Genomic DNA, 17406 nt, shown 5'->3' on the forward strand with positions numbered 1-17406 from the left:
GCAGAATTTTCATGAGACGACAGTATCCTTTGCATATCCTCCCCAGCACCAGTTATCAGCTCTATTTTGCCTTAAATTCACATCTCCCGGCCTATTTGGCACCCTGAGGGTAATTCGTGACATGCACTGATTGTTTATGATTGTTACAGAACAATCACAATCTTTATAAATTGTCATATGTTACCAAGACTGCAAGCAGTCCAAAATCCCTAGCTCTGTGTATCCGACTGATTTTCATTAATTTTTAAACCAGTGATTTGGTCTGTCAATTTTAAACATATTTAACTTGCAGAAAAATAATGTAATTACATGTTTAAAGCTTTATTATTAAACTAGGTATTCCATTTAGTTATGTTTACACACAAATTAGTATGTTTTGAACATGTTTTGCACGGTAGCGCAGCGGTAGAGTTGCTGCTTTACAGCGAATGCAGCGCCGGAGACTCAGGTTCGATCCTGACTACGGGTGCTGCACTGTAAGGAGTTTGTACGTTCTCCCCGTGACCTGCGTGGGTTTTCTCCGAGATCTTCGGTTTCCTCCCACACTCCAAAGATGTACAGGTATGTAGGTTAATTGGCTGGGTAAATGTAAAAATTGTCCCTAGTGGGTGTAGGATAGTGTTAATGTACGGGGATCGCTGGGCGGCACGGACTTGGAGGGCCGAAAAGGCCTGTTTCCGGCTGTATATATATGATATGATATGATATGATATGATATGATATGATATTTCTTAGAAACCCAGCAATTATCATTCCATAAAATGATTATACTTATCCTCATACCAACATGACAAGATCGGATTTTTCAATACACGTCTTAATATCTTGAGCATTGCTACAATAAAAACGTCAGCCTTCTTCACTGATATTGTAGCAGGAAACAGATTGGCTAGATTTGGTGATAAGAGAATTTATCTATTTAATTACTTTCAGAATGTGGCCTCTTTGGAAGGGCCAGCTATCCCATTCTATTGCTAATTGCCGTTGCCTTGGACAAGAAACTACACGGTAGGCGGCTTTGGATGATCAGATCCCATGGGATCCATTGTGAGCTAGCCAACTAGATACAAAATTGGCTTGAAGGTAAGAGACCTAGTATTGATGGAGGGTTTGTTTTCAGACTGGAGGCCTGTTATGAGTTACGTACCATAAGGATTAGTGCTGGGTCCACTGCTGTCTATTATTTACATGATTTGTATGTGAATGCAGGTGGCAATGGTTAGCATGTGGATAACATTAAAATGTGTTACAATGCATGGTGGTTATCTAGATTATAACAGGATCTTATGGGATGAGGAATGGCAGATGAAGTTTAATTCAGATAAACGGGAGATGTTGCATTCTTCAAAGTTCAAAGGGTTCAATTAGGGTACAGTGAAACTAGATTTACCATACCGTCATACTAAAAAAAACAGCAAGACCCACAACTACATAAAAGTTAACATAAACATCCACCACAGCGGATTCCCCACGTTCCTCACTGTGATGGAAGGCAATAAAGTCTAATCTTCTTTCCTATTTATTCTCCGGCGGTCGGGGCAGTCGAACCGTCCGCAGCTGGCGATCGAAGCCACCACGTCGGGGTGGTCGAAGCTCCTCACAATATTGTGAGACAAACCAGGGCAGGATTTGCACAGTTATTGGAAGGGCCCTGTGCAGTGTTGTAGAACAGAGACACCACGGGGTTCAGGAAAGTGTCACCAAATGTAAACAGGGAGGGGAAGAAGGCATTTGGCGCACGTGACTTTGTCAAGGACAAGTTGCACCCCGGCCACTCCCTCTTCTCCCCTCTCTCATCAGGCAAAAGGTATTGAAGTGTGAAAACGCACACCTCTAGATTCAGGGACAGTTTCTTCCCAGCTGTTATCAGGCAACTGAATCATCCTACCACAACCAGTGAGCACTACTATCTGAACTACTATCTACCTCGGATCTGAACTCCGATCTCCACCTTATTGGTGACCCTCGGACTATGCTTGATCGGACTTTGGTGGCTTTACCTTGCACTAAACGTTATTCCCTTATCATGTATTTATACACTGTAAATAGCTCGATTGTAATCATGTTTTGTCTTTTTGCTGAATGGTTAGCACGCGACAAAAGCTTTTCACTGTACCTCCGTACACGTGACAATAAACGAAACTGAACTGAAACTGAACTGAACATAGAAGTATATAACAGCATGAGGGGAATACATAGCCACAGCCTATTACCTAGGGCAGGGAAGTCTAAAACTAGAGGGCATAGGTTTAAGGTGATAAGGAGAATAGGGACACAGGGCCAACTATTTCACACAATTTCAACATTTTTGAAGAAAGACAGAAGACGTCACAGTAAATGAGAATAAACTCCTTCTCCATTTATAATCTGCCTTGTTACTTTCAGGGATTAAACAGGAGATTGAGTGAATAATAACCTGGAGAAAAAGACTGTTGCACATTTAATTGGCTAAATTGAACTGTATCCATGTTGCGGCAATATATGCTGCTGCACAATAAAAGGCATGAAAATGCCAGGGCTGTTCTCCACATTTGAACTTTTAACAATTGCCACCAAAATCTTTCCAAGATATTCCCAGTACAGCATTGGGAAGACGAAAAGATTTAGCCGAGACCACCCTTATCCGTGGATGATCCTAATATGCACAACAACTTATAGCAGTAAGAGAAACGTGTTAATGAAGCAGCATCCGCCATTTGTGAAACTGATAAATAACTCGAGGTCCCTCAGGATTTGTTTCCTTCAGAAAACAACCTGGTAAAAAGATTATACAGCAACTCTTGCCTTAACTCAGTCTCAGTCACTTGATCAATTCTTGCGCCCTTAATCAAGAAACAGCGTTTAATTCAGAATGTAGAAACAAAGAACTGCAGATGCCGGTTGAGACACAAAGGACACAAAGTGCTGGAGTAACTCAGCATGACAGATAAGATTTCTGGAGAACATGGATAGATGATCTTTCAGCGCAAGACCCTTCTTCAGAACGGAGAAGAGTCTCGAGATGCTGCCTGAGCTGCTGAGTTTCTCTAGCACTTGGTGTCATTTAGTGTTTCATTCAGAGTGCATGTTAATCTTAGCTGACCATGTACTGAACAACTGGCACAATTAGAGGGGCATATGAAGGCTCAGAGGTTGCTATTAGGAATTGGGATACCAGCTGTGCTGCAGTGCTCATTTTTTAGGTGCCGGAGCCGGAGCAGCCACTGTTAAATTCCCCGCTAGTTAAAATTTTCCACTGTTTATTTTGGCTTTTGTTTTACAGAGGTGCCGGAGCGGCGCTCCATCCGACAGCACTGCACGCCTGGATACCACTGACTTTTAATCAGCTTCCTCTGTACTGCAGCAATTTGCAAGTAATCTCTCTCTCTCTCTCTCTCTCTCTCTCTCTCTCTCTCTCTCTCTCTCTCTCTCTCTCTCTCTCTCTCTCTCTCTCTCCCTATAAGTGACGTCAAGGAATTGCTGAATGCAAGTGATACAGCAAATGTTATGGGACTGGTGAAATTCCCAGATTTTGCACTTAAGACATGCACTCCAACAGCAATATATCTTTAGCCAAGTAGTTCCAGTACAGTTACAACACTGATGGTTTACAGTTCATAAGGAGGATGGGTTTTGAACCCTATCGTTCGATGCACAATGGATTAGCATTCCATTGCCTTAACCTCTAGACCACCTTGTCTGTTCTCACACTGATAGCTCACCAACAATGGGGGCAAACTGGCCAGCTGCACAGTGTTCACACAAAGAAGGGGAAAATCCATTTTACGCCCATGTGCAGTAAGACCTGGATAACTTTCAGGTAAATAACATTTGAGCAATAAAAGTACCAAGAAATTACCACTTTCAATGAGATAGAATGTAACCTATTGGATTCCACGGTATTACAACAACAAGGAAATTCAAAGGGTTTAGGATAAACACAAAGAAAATGGGTGGGATCTCCAAATCCAGAATAACCTGTCTAACAAAGTGCATAAAGGGTAAGGAAGGGAAGGGAAGCGACACAGAGCTTCACCAACACAATGACTGGACAAGGGTAGAAAATGTCGCAGTGACTTTAAAAAAGGAAATCAGGAAAATAAAAAGGGGGCCTGAAAAAGACTGGTAATTGAAATCACAGAAAATCCAGTTATTTAATATGTGGAAGAGGAGCAATTCGAGCACAAAAAAAAAAAGTTGATCGAGCCAGGCAGTATCTGTGGAAGGAAATGGACAGATAATACTTCAGGTTGAGATTTTTCTTCAGCCAGAGTCAGAAGGAGGGTCCCAACCTTAAATGTTGTCTATTCATTTCCCTCCACAAATGCTGCTTGGCTCAATGAACTTTGCCAGCAGTTTGGGTTTTGGCCAAGATTCCAACATCTGCAGGCTCCTGTGCCAACAAGAGCAGTTAGATATTCGAGGAAAGAACATGACTTAAAAAGGGGCCAGAAAAATAATGCGTGGGGAGGCTGAGGATATTGGCAGGTTTTTAATTACATTTGTGGACCGATTTCACAAAGAGGCCAATATTGTAGTTAAGACCTATTATTGTGAAAAATTGATTGTGATAAACTCAATAGAAAGTATTAAAGAGCTCTTCGTTGAGCCAAGGTTAAATATATCACAGACCGCCTAAAGAAGCAGAGGTGGAAATTGAGGAGGAAAGGATAATTCAGGTGGCAAGACATCAGAAGACAAGGTTGCATGCAAAGCGAAATTGTTCAAACCGTCTTGGCCATGGGAGCGGCGCCAGAGGACTAAAGTGTTAATTATGTGCGGTTGATGTAAAAGAGTGATTAACCAAGTGCTTAAAAACAAGTTCCATGTGACCTTCCATTAAGGCTGTTTGAGTTGCAGAAATTCTCTCTTATGGGATTCACAAATCACTACCCAGAAATCTTAGAAATGGTATAAAATTCGCTCTTATTGAATTAATGTGGATGAAAATTAAATAAGTAAACTTGAAATGCAAACAAAAGTAAAAACTTGTCTGTTTTTATGATGTCAACTTGTATCTCTTGATGCATGCACAGAAAATGTGTTTTTTTTAAAAGCACATTTTTTTCGATTTTGCCATCTGGCAGCTCTAACTCTCCCGCAACCCTCTCCCCTCTCCTCTCCCCCCCCCCCCCCCAATCTCCTCTCCTCTCCCCCACCCTGCCCCAAGAATATACCTGTATTTGACATGTGTTTAAAACTGTATGTCTCTGCTCCAACTGAAGGCTGGAACATGATGTGCATCTACACTTCTTGTGTCTCCAAACGTAGTTACTGACCATTAAGATATTTATTTTGGAAACTGACAAGCAAAATCTCTAGTGGCTGCCTGCTGGGAAACTCTCATTCAGTTATCATAAGAAAAACATCCCGCAAGAACGTATCTTCACTCATAACATGGGATTCAATAGGAAGCAGAGTTTCACGAAAGATTGGAATATGGATGGTTTCCTAGGAATTCTGTAATTTATTTTCCATGGTGATATGATTATTCCAATCCATTCTAAAGGAGAGTATGAATCTTCCTTCAGAAATGCACAGGTTAATTGAAAACTTTCAGTACAGACTTACACAATAGGTGACTTACGTAACCATGCACTTACGTAAACGATCCTGGCAGTTTGTAATTTCTACAACACTGTACAATCACTCAAATTAACGTCAGAAACAAGTCGGCATGGTGGCACTGCTTAACCAGAAGACCGCATGCAGCAGGAAGTGCTCCATTGGCGAGAGAGAACTCAAGCCGGCAATGGCAGCAATGTTTACCCAGAAGGTCGCACATTGCAGGAAGTGCCGGATGCAGCCAGATGCCGCTGAGACAGTTAGCACCCTCAGTGCCAGACACAAAGTAACTCAGCGGGCCAGGCAGCATCTCTGGAAAACATGCATCGGTGACATTTCGGATGGAGACCCTTCTTTGGACACTGAGTTATTTTACCAATTGCCTTCAACACATGCCCAACCTTATGTTTTCAGACATCTACAACAAATACAGGAAGAGCTGGAAAGGCAAGTGGAAGAAAGGATAGTTCAGATGCCAAGTCACCAGAGGTCAAGTTAAACAATGGGCACTTTAAAATCACGCTATTGAAGGCATAATATATCACAAGTAGTTCAAGCTGAATAATTGTCAGAGGGCAAAAGTACAATGTTTCTTTGTAAAGGTTTGCTGGATCATTCATTACAAACACTGAAACTGTATTACATCCATTCAGTATAGAAGTGAGAGTTTGAATATAGAGCTGCTATCACACAGCGCCTGTGAATGCAGGTTCCATCCCAACCGAATTTGCTTCCTGTGACAACAGAGGTTTCTCCAGATGCGCCAGTTTTCACCCACCTTCCATAGGCATGTGGTTAATTTGCTACTGTATATTGCCCATAGTCTGTAGCTAAGTGGTAGAATCTGGGGGAATTAAAGGGAATATGGAGAGAATAAAAGGCGATTAGTGTGGTTTTGGTGTAAATGGGTGCTTGATGGATGATGCAAACTCAGTATGCTGAAGGATCGGTTTGCATACTGTTTGACTTTATGAAAGTTGAAAACTGTGAAAAGTCCTATGTTCAGAGGTAAAATCTTTCTGGTCAATGTTAACAGAATGAAAGTGGAAAATTACCTCCACCTTTTAGAACTGAAGTGTACAACACAGTGGAAGGTTCAGCAAGTACAGATTTAGTTTTAGTTTTAGAGATACTGGGTGGAAACAGGCCCTTCGGCCCACCAAGTCCGAACCGACCACCGATCACCCATTCACACTAGGTTTCTCCTACTCACAAGGGACAATTTATAGAAGCTAATTAACCTACTAATCTGAAGTCAATGCATGTGATGCCAATGAACTATCTACAAGCTAATCAATTTTAAAAAGATGTAGAGTTGACTCTTTGCAAATGGTATCAAGCAATGAATAAAATAGTCATCATTGCTATTACATGATGTCTGAAAGGAACTTCCAGTTAATTTTTAACATTATCAATCATCATGAGTGCCAATTACCTCACTTCGCTGAGTAGGTCTAGCTCAGACCTGAGTTTTATTGCTTAAAGGTTTCATGTAACAATACTGTCACAGTATTACACTAACAGACTTAATATCAGTAGTCTGTCAAGAGTGTTTGATTGTCGTATGTATCAAAATGGAACAATGAAATTTTTACTTGCAGCAGCATCAGCACAGCAGGTTTGTAAACACAGTACTCAATAGATAACATGATAAACAAACAAAAAGATGTTCAAAAAAATAAAAGACCCAAAATGGTAGAAAAAAACCCCTTGTTTAACCTCGGCAGTTCATAGTTGGAGGTGTTCAATAGCCTGATGGTTGTTGAGAAGAACCTGAACCTGGATGATACAGACAATTTACAAGCAGCCAGATACAGACTGTTCACTCAAGGACTGCCTTTCCTGGCCATATATATGTGCACAGGAAGAAAGTGTATTTACCTCTATTATACCATGTTGCTTCCCCTTTCACATATTTACAGAGGTTAAGCTCTTGGGTACAGGATGTTCCACTCAAGTGAGCAGGAAAATACAAGGTAAATGCAAATGACGTAGGATTGATATAGTTGCTTCACCAATATCCATCTCAGAAGGTTTATGCTGCATGCATGTCGACTCCACTCACTGCCTGTTATAACTATGTGTTTAGGGCTGCCGAACACAAAAGGAATCAAATCTACGAGGAAACATGGCTCTAGTTACTAACCTTTTTATATACAAAGAATCCTTAAGCATAAATGGAATAATTAAATAGAAAGTTTCAAATTTCTTGTGGCAAAAGGTTATTTAGCCAAGAAATTAATCTACCATGCCACTAAATCAGCGGGCTCCAAACTGTGGCCCGCGGGCCACATCCGGCCCGCAGCAAGCACGTTCTGTGCTGCGGGTTCTATGGTAGCGTGGGAACTTTTTTTTAGCGGCCAAGATGAACGTTGGTTTATTGTCATGAGTGTACTGCACAGTGGAATTATTTTAGCGCAGATCACGACGGACACGACGAGTGGGCTAGCAGGAAAGAGGCCGGAGCCGCGACAATGGCGAAATGCACGAAGAAAGTGGGGATTGTGGGCAAGTACGGCACCAGGTACGGAGCATCGCTCCTCAAAATGGTGAAGAGATCGAGATCAGTCAGCACGCCAAGTATAGCTGCTCCTGCTGTGGGAAGACCAAGATGAAGAGGCAAGCTGTTGGTATTTGGCATTGTGGATCCTGCATGAAGACCGTGACCAGAGGAGCCTGGGCCTACAACACCAGCTCGGCTGTCACGGTGAAGTCTGCCATCCATCGCCTCCGGGAGTTGAAGAATCAGTGAACACTGACTGGGAACCTCATGTATACATTATCAAAGTAGTAAATTAAAGTTTAACAAAACGACAAAAAAAACAGAGGGGTAATGCCTCCAGAGCTGGATGTACTGGAGCGGCTCCCTATCCAGGCGAGCCCCAGGCTGCCACCGGGCCTCCTCCGTTGCCCTCAACTGGCACGGCCCATCGATCGACGTCCCTCTCCTCGCCCGACCGACCGACTCTGTGTCCCGGGGGAAACGCCTTCTGCAGCCGACCTTGCAGGCACTGGACGCATTACCCCTCTCCTACCGGCCCACTCATCGTGTCCATCGTCGCCAGCTGCTCCCTCCTCCTCGGTTCTCCGGTCTTCAGGGCCGATCTCGGCAGTTTCTGAACTTACACGCCAGGTAGGCTATCATGTTAAGGGTTTTTATGCAGCTGCCGACTTAATAATAATTTTAAATTTTAATGATTTCTTAGCGGAGTGCCCACCCGTGAGTCGCTGCGACGGTGACACACATATCGTCACTCCGCCATTATATCATATGATATTTCTATACTGTCTGCTGGCCCACTGGTGGTCACTGTATTTTTTCTGTTTTATAAATAATTGTATACCTATGGTATATATATATTCCAATATTACAAGCTCTTTTTAAAAATTGAATATTATTTATTTGTTGCCATATAAACCTCATTAAATTTATAAAACACATTTCTTTATTTTTTCCTACGGCCCAGAAAAATGTGCTAAATATATAATGTGACCCTCATGCCGAAAGGTTTGGAGGCCCCTGCACTAAATGAACAGAATTGTCGTAGCTATATATTGTATTTATTTTTTAAAATTCAGTTCCACTATATTGCATGTAAAGAGAGGGCAAATTCCTAGATGTACAGACAGCATTTGTAGTCAGCGTATTTATTCACAAAATGCTAGAGTAACTCAGCAGGTCAGGCAGCATCTCAGGAGAGAAGGAATGGGTGACGTTTCGGGTCGAGACCCTTCATCAGTCTGAAGAAGGGTCTCGACCCGAAACGTCACCCATTCCTTCTCTCCTGAGATGCTGCCTGACCTGCTGAGTTACTCCAGCATTTTGTGAATAAATACCTTTGATTTGTACCAGCATCTGCAGTTATTTTCTTACGCATTTGTAGTCAGGATCAAACCCGAGTCTCTGGTCCTGTAAGGCAGCAGCTCTGCCATTGCACCACTGTGCCGCCTTTATAAATGTGTGGAGAATAGGTTACAGGGAAGAGTGGGGGAGGAATGGAATTGCACTACAAATCGGCATGGGCTTGGTGTGGCAAATAGTTTCCTGTACATTGTGTGGAAATACAGAAATAATATGGAAAGCAATAATATTATCTGAAAGACAATTTGTTCAATGTACGTGATGGAGATGAAAGCTGTGAGCATGTTGAAAAGATTGCGCAAAGTCAATGACGTTAAAAGCTCTCCTTTGGTATTGCTCAATGCAAGCTGGAAATCTCTCAACAGCATGTTAAAAGAAACATGGAACTTTGGCACAATTTAAGGTACCAAAATGAACTGGTTTAGCAGAAGGCACACAGCATTAATTATTTTAAAGGCCTCTGCAAGGCTGCATGGGGTTAAACACATTTTTTTTTCAATGTAGTAAATGGCAACATTGGTGTTGGCCTATTTATTTATTTTTCAGGATGGCGTTAAGACAGAGGGACGTTGGCCAAATCTGAAGCTCTGACACAGCAATTATGCACAGAAAGAGATGCCAATAAATCTATTTTTGGCCTCGGCTGCAGTTCAAAGTGCTTCTTTGAGGTTTTTTTAACAACAGCGCTGGCAACCAGTATTTCCCACATTATTTATTTATTCAATTTCTGGAGGGTGGAGACATAGGAGCATCTGAAAATGAGACACCAATAAAGGCAGGCAAAATACCTGCAGAAACAAGCAATACAATATTGAGGAGCCAATCTGAAAATTAAATTCAAGGGGAAAGATTGAATGTAATAATTATGAATTATTTTAACTATACCCAAATAGACAGATAAAGAATAAGGAATCTTTTAGAATCCAGGACAGGTGGAAGACAGACACACATTCATTTGACTCCAAGCAGCTAGTAGGGGCGGCAGTATGCAGCAGTAAAGTTGCAGCACCACACCGCCAAAGACCTGAGTTCGATCCTGATTGCGGGTGCAATCTGCACGGAGTTTGTACATTCTCCCTGTGACCGCGTGGGTTTTCTCCGGGTGTTCCGGTTTCCTCCCACATTCCAAAGGCGTGTACGTTTGTAGGTTAATTGGCTTCTGTAAATTATTCCTAGTACATAGGATGTGAAACTGAGCTAACATAGAACTAACGTACAGGTGATCGTTGGTCGGCGCAGATTCGGTGAGCCAAAGGGCCCGTTTCCACACTATATTCCATACTAAACTAAATATAGAGACCATAGCTTAACGCCCTAATGAAAGAAATCCCATTTGAGACTGTAGCACCCTCTTAGCATCACATGGGAGTGACAGTTTAGACTATTGAATTGTACTGAGTCAGTGCAAGCTGGAAATCTCTCAGCAGCATTTTAAAAGAAACATGAAACTGGTACATTTAAGGTACCAAAATCAACTACCAACATTGAGTCAGTGCTGCGTTAGACACAGTGTCAAATTTCTGGCATTGACGATCAGGATGTGTATTGGAGGTTTAGAACAATAAACGGGCAGGTGGCCGGTGCAATTTAATGCCAACAAGATCTGCGATAATGTATCTTCAGAAAAGAAGCAATAGATGTTAACACGTGCTAAATGATGTGCTGATGAATTGAATGGATCAATACAGTGAACTACACATTGAGGTACTTAAGTCTGCCAAAATGGAAATGTTGGCAGATAAAGCAACAGAAAGTAGAATTTAGGTTTTATAAACATGCTGCAGAATTAAAAAAATTTTTTTTTACTATGTTTAAGAAACATTGATTAAGCCATTTTGCTGCTTTGGACATCCTATTTGGACAGATGCACTATAGAAAGCATCCTATCAGGATTTATTGTAGCTTGGTTTGGCAACTGCTCTGACCAAGAATGCAAGAAATGGCAGAGTTGTGGACACAGCCCCGTCCACCACACAAACCAACCTCCCCCCTGCCACCCTGTACTGACTGCATCAACACGTCACGCTGCCTTGGGAAAGCAGCCAACATACTCAAGGACCACTCATACTCCCAGTCATTCTGTCTTTCCACTTTTGGCAGTCGGTACAAAAGCTTGAAAACATGTACCACCATATTGAGGAACAGCTTCTTCCCTGCTGTTGTCAGGCTCTTGAATGGGACTCTCATATATGCTAAGAATGGATAACCTGATGGACACTTCAACCTCATTGAGACACTTGTATTTTTTTAATGTGCACTTTCTCTGTAGCTGCAACACTATATTCTGCACTCTGTTTATTTTCTGGTTTGCACTACCCATTGTACACACATACTGTACAAACTTGATCTGCCTGGATAGTCTGCAAAACAACATTTTTCATTGCATCTTGGTATACATAGCAATAATAAACCAATACTGTTCTATATGAAGTGGAACATATATTCACCAGAATAATGCTGAGAATCCTAAGCAGTAATTATACAGAGAGCCTTAAGATACAGAATCAGAGAGAACTAACAGGACGTTTAATGAACAGTTTTGAACATGTTGATGAAAATGAATTGGGAAAGACCATTATCCATCATTGGGGAAGACATTTACCAAAGGTTAAGAGACAATTCTTGTCAGAGGGAGTAGTCGAGGCAAAGGTCTGGGGAACAAATATTTAAAGTTGCGCACTCTCATATCTGGAGATTAGGTAGACAACTGGTAAATATCAGGATAGTTACCATATGTATAATTGGAAATAAGTGCGGTAATGTGTGCTACAATAAATAATAGATTATGATCAAAATTAAGCCTTCCTGCTGAACTCTCTTGCTGAATGTGCTATAGAAGAGGATATATTAGTTGTAAAGCAACACACATATATTGCCCAATTTGAATGTCATTTGCTTTTCGTGAGTGGGATCACATATAATACAAACATTCAGATTAGATATCACTACCATGACATGATGAACATCATCTTGTGTGCTGATTCCATAATTAAAATCTCGCCTCGGGAAGAAACAAAGGTCTAAGATTGCAAGCATGTTAAAACACCCCCTTCTAATAATCTGTTGCTTGCTGAGATTCAGGGAGGTGAGATGCAATGACATGGGAAATCAGACTTCAATGTCCGTGTGAATTAATCCAAAACAGACATTATGGAAATGCAAGCAGCAGGTTGTGCTTGAATAGATGAAAATATCTTGGAATTGTGCAGAAAACCTTTCATTTACCCTACAACTTTCTTTAGCCTAAACCTCAGATTTAATATTAACATGTTCCCTCCTTAGAATTAATGAATAAATGAATAAACATCACATACCCGAGTTCCTTCATTATGAAACATGTGAATAGATTTAAAATAATTGGGCGGTAAGCTCCAAGTTCCTCAAAATTACCTCAAACACATTCAGATACCGTGGGATACAATCAGCAGTCAGTTACTTTGTTTATGATTGTGGAATATGCATCATAGGATATGTAACGTAAGACAAGACTTGGATAGAGTGGATGTGAAGAGGATGTTTCCACTCGCGGGAGAGTCTAGGACTAGAGCTCATAGCCTCAGAATTAAAGGACGTTCCTTTAGGAAGATGATAGGAATTTCTTTAGTCAGATGATAGTGAATCTGTGGAATTCTTTGCCACAGAAGGCTGTGGAGGCTAAGTCAATGGATATTTTTAAAGCAGAGATAAATAGATTCTTGATTAGTATGGCTGACAGGGATTATGGGGAAAAGGCAGGAGAATGTGGTTAGGAGGGATAGATAGATCAGCCTTGATTGAATGGTGGAATAGACTTGATAGGCCACATGGCCTAATTTTGCTCCTTTGACTTATGATCTTATGACAAAAGATAAATGTAGTAGTTGGCAAATGGCCGACCCATGCCTATCATCTGTAAAATTCATTGCTGATATAATTGCCGGCATCAACACTATACTCCTGCCATAGCTCCACCACCCCCAACTTCCCAAAAGTCAAAACAATCTGTATTTGTACATACTCTGAAACCTGACTCAAAGATAATGAATTACAAAGATTCACAGCCCTTGTGAAAGAAATTCCTCCTCAACTCAGGCTTAAGCAGGCACCCCTTCATACAGAAGCTGTGGCCCTTGTTTCAAGATTCCACTACTTGGAGCAAATCTGTGTCTACTCCCTCAGAATTACATGTTTCAGTAATATCTTTTTTTCTAAAGTCTGGAAAGTATAATACTGCTTAATCTTTCAGCATAAGATTTAGAAAGACTTCTCGATACTGGCTCCACAAGAAGAATATCGTTCCACAAATAAAGAAGGTAAATCTGTATGTAGTTCATTAAATACTCTTTTGCCACTCTGTACAGTTACAGAAAGAATTCCTTACTTTTACACTCCATTCTTCCTGCGACAAAGCCTAACATTCCATTTTCCTTTCTGATATTTACTGCACTGGCTTTTGTGGACGAGGAATCCCAGAACTCTTTAAACAGCAGCCTCATTTAGTTTCATTCCACTTAAACACTGCTATTCTATTCTTCTTACCGAAGTAGATACCCTCACATTTCCCCATATTCTGCCATCTTTCTCCCTGATAACTAAACATTGCTGCATCCCTTTGCAACTTTGAATGCTCCCCACAATTTACTCTCTCACCTCGAGTTCTCAGCAAATGGATAATCTGACATCAGTGTTGGAGAAATGCTGGAAGATATTATGAAATGGTTGAGTGGACTTCAGACTGAAGAAGGGTCTTGATCCGAAACATCTCCGATTTCCTTCTCTCCCGAGATGCTTCCCTCCCGCTGAGTTACTCCAGCATTTTGTGTCCACCTTCGATTTAAACCAGCATCTGCAGTTTTTTTTCCTAAACTTTTATGTAGTATCTTACAAGCTTTATTCCTGGGCAGACTATTGGGAGCAGGGATGACGTGCAGTGTAACTCTTTGAGGATGTGGTGACATTGGTTCTGGAGTGGAGGCCATGTAGGTTTATGTTTTCCATCGGTCCTGTAGATTTGTTTCATGCATAAAGCTTGTTTGAGGTGGCGTACAGCATTGTGGTGAGAAAGATTGAGAAGCTGTTAGGGTGATGATGTCAGTCAGAACTGAGATTATATCTGGTGTGTATACATAGGTATTAGGATGACAATTTAGACTCCGTCACAAGGCAGGGAGAGGATGGAAATAGGGTCACACACCACGGAAACAGCCGTTTGAGCCTAACTCATCCACGCCGGCCAAGATGTCCATCTAAGTTTGTCACATTTGTCCACACGCGAGCCATAAACCCTCAATGACTTTTAAATAATCATATGGTACATGCCTCAACTACTTCCACACTGGCAGCTTATTCTACATATATACCATGCTCTGTGTGAAAAATAAATGTCCCTCAGGTTCCTATAATTTATTTTCCCTCTCACCTTAAACCTACACATCCTCTAGTTCTTGATTTCCCAACCCTGAAATAAAGGCTGTGTACATTCATCCTAACTAAAGGAGTAATGTTTTAGCCTGTTCAACCTCTCCCTATAAATCCATGGGCATGAGCCCGGGAAACATCCTTATTTTCTGCACTGTTTCTAGATTAATGGCATTATTATAATAGTAAGGTAACAAAACTGAACACAATACTCCCAGTACAATCTCACCAATGTCTTGCACAACTGCAACATAATATCCCAGCTTCTATACTGAATGCCCTTCGTGAAGGCCCAGCTTGCCAAAAGCCTTCTTTACCACCCTGTCAACCTGTAATGCTACTTCATATAAGTATATACCTGTTCTTTATTCCCTCTGTTCTGCAACACTCTCCAGGGCACTACAATTCAGAGTGAAGGTATTGCACTTATCATAATTAAATTCCATTGGCCATTCCTCAGTCCACTTAGCCAGCTGATCAAGATCCTGTTGCAATTCGTGATGACCTTCTTCAATGATAGCACTTATTTTAGTGTCAACTCAAACTTACTAACCATGAATTGTACATTCTTATCCAGATCATTGGATAAGATGACAAACAACAATGGGCCAAGTAGCGACTTCTGAGGCATAACATTAGTAATCGGTCTCCAGTCCAAAAACCATCGCTTTCCCCATCACCCCCTGCTTCTTTCCATGAAGCCAAGCATGAAGATCGCATGCATTGTGCCTCTAGAAGGAGGAAATCCAACTTGTGTTTTGCAGAATAGCCCTCGGGCCACAGGGTGGCGGTGGCCGAGAAGGACCCTGGTGATAACTTTCTCTATGGAAGAGACACACGACTGTAGTTGGAGCAGTCAAATCCTTCCCGCATCCCTGAGGTCATCTGGCAGATCTTTTTCTTCGCAGATATGGAAGATGAGGTTCTGGAGTTCTGATTGAAACTCCACACTGGCACATTTTAGAACTTCCATGGTGGTACCATCTGCTCCATTGTCCTTGTTGTCTTTTAATTAGTACAAGGGATTTACAATTTCTGGTTCCTCAGGTGTGGTTGGGAGGCTGAACTAGATAGATTGTTATGCGATGGAATCAAGCGCGCACACATCAAGGACAGATTCACAGTTGAGGAGATTAAAGGGCAACTTTTAATTAATACATGAGACAAGCCTGAGACAATTAAACCCTGAAAGCAGAAAGATTCTCCAGATTGCTTTACATGGCAAGAAACCAAGGTAATGGTTTCGTCTTTCAGCACATTGAAAGGTCAAAAGCAATATAAAACTGGAAAAATGAGTATAACTGAGATGAGGGAGAGCTCTCAGAGCTGGATAATTCAACTTAGTTTAGAGATACCACATGGAAACAAGTCCACACTGATCACCCATTCACACTAGTTCTATGTTATTCCACTTTCTCATTCCCTACACACACGGAGCAATTTAGAGAGGCCAATTCACCTACAAACCCGCATGTTTTGGGGATTTGGGCTGAAACTGGATCACCTGGAGGAAACCCATGTGATCACAGGGAGAATGTACAGACTCTGGACACTAAGCATCCGAGGTCAGGATCGGCTCCTGGTCTTTAGTGCTGTGAGGCAGCAGCTCGACCACTGTGCCGGCCTTTCAAAATTCTTATCCTTTGTTTACAAATTCTATCATGCCCTCGCCCCTGTCTGCCGAGTTATTCTTTTGATCTTACATATACTGCCTTCTAGGTCTTTTGGTGGTGACTTATTTAGTTTGGTTTAGTTTATTATTGTCATGTGTACCGAGGTACAGTGAAAAGCTTATTTGCTGCAGTGAAAAGACTATACATGATTACATTCAACCCATCCACAGTACACAGGTACAGGGTAAAGGGGATAATGTTTAGTGCAAGATAAAGTACATTAAAGTCCGATTAAAGATAATTCAATGGTTTTCAATGCGGTAGATGAGAGATCAGGACCGTTGTCTAATTGATGAGAGGACAGTTCAGTTGCCTGATGTACCTTTGATATTTTTGGGCAGTATTCTGCATTTAAAGAGAGCAAGATGAATGCTGAGGAAATGCAATCAGCTCAGAGGGTGATCATCCAGTCATTTTTCAGCTGCACCAAGCTGTATGCCCTGAAAAGGCAGAAACGTGCACATGCACACACATTCTTTGGCTGTTTAATCCCAGTTGTTTGTCAGTTTGTGTGCAGGCAATTTAAATAATTATTGTTTAGTTGTATCAACCAAGGAACTTTTAATTCTTTGTTGCTTTGTACAATCAAACTGGAATTCCCTCCCAGACTGGATGAACAAGTTTCTTGTCTAAAACCAGCAAGCAATAAGAATGCTGAGAAATTTGGTCACTGGTCCCTGGGTGAATCTTGCCTCTGGAAATTCAACCTGACACTCCTTATCGCAATTTGTGCATGTTTTTGACATTGGATATGGCAACAAATGGCATTATTTCCTGTAGTTCATTAAATTAGTTCTGGAAGAAATTATTGCACATGAGATTCTAAGCATGCCAATCATTGGTGTGCCAACTAAAGTTGTTAGAGCACTGCCAGTGGGGTGATTTAAAGAGGGTCAGAGCAGTCCTTTTTAATTTATCTATATAATGTTT

General features: G+C 41.4%; 1 protein-coding gene and 1 pseudogene across 1 annotated transcript in view; one reads left to right on the forward strand and one right to left on the reverse strand.

Moving 5' to 3' along the window:
• gab2 (GRB2-associated binding protein 2) overlaps positions 1-17406 on the reverse strand; it is a 216981-nt gene that overhangs the window by 51484 nt on the left and 148091 nt on the right. The gene's annotated exons all lie outside the window — the stretch shown is intronic.
• Positions 8019-8296, forward strand: LOC144595304 (large ribosomal subunit protein eL43 pseudogene; annotated as a pseudogene).

Source organism: Rhinoraja longicauda, chromosome 7 (assembly GCF_053455715.1).
Source record: "Rhinoraja longicauda isolate Sanriku21f chromosome 7, sRhiLon1.1, whole genome shotgun sequence".
NCBI lineage: Eukaryota > Metazoa > Chordata > Chondrichthyes > Rajiformes > Arhynchobatidae > Rhinoraja > Rhinoraja longicauda.